Below are 4,706 nucleotides of genomic sequence, written 5' to 3' on the forward strand. Positions count from 1 at the left end.
TCTCTGCCTTCAAAACCAAAGATGGTGTAAGGAGACAGCAAAGGGAAGCCTTCCCATTCCCCTGCCTCCAACCAAGGGAATCCTCATCTTAACAAAGCTCACCTCTGTACAACCAGTTGCTGAAGAATCTATTGATTGTCAACAGCTCTTTTACTTAATAGGGTGTTTGAGATGAGTCATTTTAAGATATAAGCAACTAAATTACCCTTATTCTCTACTTCTTAACCTTGAGTTCCACCAGTTGATTCTGGATTAATTCTCTGACTTTGTTGATGAGTTAAGTGATCTGAGTGTTGAATATCGTGTAGGACCGTATAGCATTTTCTAAAGTGTTATTCTGCACATGTGATGATGTCTGCGCATATTGCCTTGGCAAAAGAGTTACCTTTGTTTGTCGTTATTAGGTGACTGCATCATAATTGGTTACCTTCAGCCTCTCAGAAATCTATTTTATGTAATTAATTATCAGCGAAGAAGGGAATAATCAGCATTGGGAAAACTAGTTCATATACCCAAATGGACAGAAAACTTCTTTTGTTTAAAAAAAAAGTTATTAATTACATTATACATCCCACACCTAGTGCAAGAATAAGAATCAATTTCCCCTTAAAGCTGTCTGGTTCTCCTAAAGTTGTAGAAATGAGCACGAGAAGAAAGAAATTAAGTAAGTTTACTCAGACACTGTTGTGTAATAAAGCTTCTTGCCAGTTTTGCCAGAGGCCCTGTTGCTCTTGTGTGATATCAGATGTATATTTTCATTATTCTAGGTCCTTTGGTTTTTGATTCCACTTTTGTTACCTCATTTTGAAAACTGTTTGATATATGTGTCCTTCGTGGCCTAATTTCCTTTGAGAAGACTCATTTAAGGCAGTGACTTTATCAAAAACTGCCTTTCTACCCCTTAAAAAAAGTCAGTATACACTTTATTAGCTTACTTTGACTCACTTCTCTTGGGCCCAAAAATAACCATATATTGTTCTTTAACATATATTTGTACCACTAGAATTGCTAGTTAGTATTTTTTTTTCGTTTATGAACACTATAAAAAGTTTTTTGGAAATTGTTTTTCAAATATGTCAGATATAGATAAATTAGAATTTAAAATTTAGAAGTTTTGTATTTCAAAGGACACTATTAAGAAAATAAAAAGACAACCCATAGAAAGGGAAAAAATATTTACAAATATTTATCTGATAAGGGACTTAAATGCGAAAAGTACATAAAGATCTTTTACACCTCAGTAATAAAGACACATATCCTAATATTAAAATAGGCAAATGACCTGAATAGACATTTCTCCAAGGAAGATATGCACATGGCCAATAAATAATGTGGAAAGATATTCATTAGCCATCAGTGAAAATGCAAATCAAAACCAGAGTAAGATACCACTTCATACCCTCTAGGATGACTGTAATCAAAAAGACAGATAATAAATATTGACAAGGATGTAAAAAAATTGGAACCCTCTTGCACTCCTGGTGGGCATTTAAATTGTATTACCACTTGAAAACTACAGTCACCATTTGACCCAACAGTTTGACTCCTAGGTATATAGCCAATAAAAATGAAGACATGTCCACCCAGAAACTAATAATGAGTGTTTGTAGCATATTCATGATAGCCAAACAAGTTGAATGTTCATCAACTGACATATAAAAAAGAATTTATATGAAATTTACAGAATAGAGAAATCTATAGAGACAGATTAGAGATTGTCTTGGGCTGGCTAGGAGGTGGAGGGATTAGGAGATAATAGCTAAACGGTATCAGTTTTCTTTATGGGGTGATTTTCATGGTCTAAAGTTGTTTGTGATGATAGTTACACAACTCTGTGAATATACTAAAAATTATTGAATTGTATACTTTACATGGGTGGATGTGATATGTGAATAATATTTCAGTAAATCTGTTGCCAAAATAAACACCAAGGAGGACTTCGAGATAACTGAAAACAACCGTGGCCGTCTAGCTACTGCCTCCCACTTTTCCTTCAAGTATTATATTTAACAATAAGAAGACAAATTTAAAGACATAGTATAATTTAAGAGAATTTAAACTTCAAAATAACTTTAAGTAAAAAGAAAAAAAAATCAAATGCAGCATGTGATTTCTCACACCCTTACTCCATTCCTGCCTGCCACAAAACTTTGTGGCAAGCAAGGGCAAAAGAAAAAGAAAACAAAAAAGAAAGAAAAAGAAAAAGGAGGGAGCTCAGTCATAAAAAAGAATGAAATTCTGCAGTTTGCAACAATGTGGATGGGCCTAGAGGGCATTAATAAGTCAGGTAGAGAAAGACAGATATTCTAGTATCACTTATATGTGGAATCTAAAAGATAAAACTGTATGTAACAACACAGAAACAGTCTCACAGATAGAACAAACTAGCGGTTACCTGTAGGGAGAGGGGAGGGGGAGGGCCAAGATGGGGTATGGATTAAGAGCTACAAACCACTATGTATAAAATAAATAAGCAACAAGGATACATTGTACAACATAAGGAAATATAGCCATTATTTTGTAATAACTTTTTTTCATTTTTTATATATATATTTATTGAAGTCTAGTCAGTTTATAATGTGTCAATTTCTGGTGTACAGCACAATACTTCAGTCATCTAGAAACATACATATATTTGTTTTCATATTCTCTTTCACCATTAGTTACTACAAGATATATTGAATGTAGTTCCCTGTGCTGTAATAACTTTAAATGGAGTATAATCTATAAAAATATTGAATCACTATGTTGTACATCTGAAACTAATAATATTGTAAATCAACTATACTTCAATTGAAAGAAAAAAAGAAGGGAGCAAGACAGAAAGAGAAGCTGAACTTGATCTAAACAGTTAGCCAGAAAGACTAATTTTACCCTGAAAATTCTGAAAGGAAGAAAAAAGATCTAGGTTGGAGTAAGGCCTATAGGGAAGGGACTTAAAAGTACATACAGTTTGAAGAAGCAGCCTTCAAAATGCATAGCTTATAGGGGAGACAAAAAGGCACATAAGGAAGGGAAATGTAGCTTTTGGCAGTTGGATGATGAAGGGAGAGTAAAGCAAAGGGAGGTAACTCATAGTCCAGTGAGACAAAGAACCTCAAAATTGTAGGATTCGTAAACAACTTCTCTCAGAACAAAACAGTTGGCTGAAATACCTGGACTTTGCAATATTGACAGAAGAGGGCACCATTAAAATAGGAATCTATAAAACACCCTAGTGAACATGTTCAGATGAAAATTCATAGTGGTAAACAAATTTATCTGTAAAAATGAAATTAAGTGAATTTCCAGCTCAGAAAAAATCTAGACAAACAACAACATAGTAAACCTAAAGACAGCACAAGGAAGGAAATAATAAAGATAAAAAGCAGAAATTATGGAGGTAGAAAATAGAAAAACAGTAGACCTAATTAATCTATATTATGATTTTTTAAATTACCAAAATGCAAAATAAGATCACAAGTTGAAAATAACTACTGAAAACAATTTTTTGTTTGTTTTAAAAAATCACAAGATCTTACTTAGCAGACCTCATAGCAACTCATTGGAACCTAGATGAATAATTTCCTAGGGACATGCAGATTACCAAAATGAGTTAGAAAACTTAAATGGATCAATGTTCATAGAAGAAATAATGTTATTAAGAAATTATTCTACAAAAAAGCATTGGGCCCAGATGGTTTCACCAAGGAATTCTGTCAGACCTTTAAAGACTAGATTATAAAATTTATAAATTGTTCCAGAGTGTTAAGAGTGATAGAAAGCTTCCTAACTTGTTTTATAAAGCAAATATAGTATTGATACTTAAACCTGGTAAGAATAGTACAAATAAAAAACTCCAAACCAATATTCCTTATGAATACTGATACAAAATGCTAAATAGGATAATAGTGTTATTATTAAATAATATGCCATGACCATGTGAGATTTATCCCAGGAATGCAGAGATGGTTCTGTATTAACATAGTCATTAATAATTATACTTCGTATTAATAGATTTGGGAAGAAAAATCATTTATCTACATAAATACTGAAAGAGGCTTCCAAAAAAGTCACTCATTTAGGATAAAAATAAAACACACAGACATACACACTCAATAAAATAGAAATTGCAGGATACTTTTTAAAAATAATAAAAAAATCTGTATCTTAATCGTAAAGCCAGAGATCTTATATAATGGGAAATACTTGAGGTGTTTCCATAATATACAAAAACAAGACAAGTGCTCACTATCTCCGGTAATATTCAGTATTGTAATGTAGGTGTTAACCAGTTCAGTTAGATAAGAAATCAGTCAGAAATATGAGAATGGGTAAAGAAGAAAACTCTCTTCTTCCAGATATGCTAGTGTAGCTAGAAAACCCATAGAGGGTCACTGGGAAAATGAATTCAAACAATAAAAATAATTCAGTAAGGTAACAAACAGGGTATGAAATTAACTTTGAAAAATCAGTAGCCTCATATACACAGAGTTACCATTTAGCAGTTACAATGGTGGTGAAAACTTCATTTACAATAGCAACAAATATGAAATACTTAGAAATAAATTTAAGAAATGTGCAAAACCTGTATGAAGAAAATTTTAACATTTTTGTAAGTCACAAAAGTAGACTTAAATAGGATGACTCAACACTATAGAGATGTCAGTTCTCTTTAGTTTCTAAATTTAGCTCAATCCCAGTGAAAGTACCAAGAAACTTTTTTT

This window comes from Vicugna pacos, chromosome 5 (genome assembly GCF_048564905.1).
Source record: "Vicugna pacos chromosome 5, VicPac4, whole genome shotgun sequence".
NCBI classification, from domain to species: Eukaryota; Metazoa; Chordata; class Mammalia; order Artiodactyla; family Camelidae; genus Vicugna; species Vicugna pacos.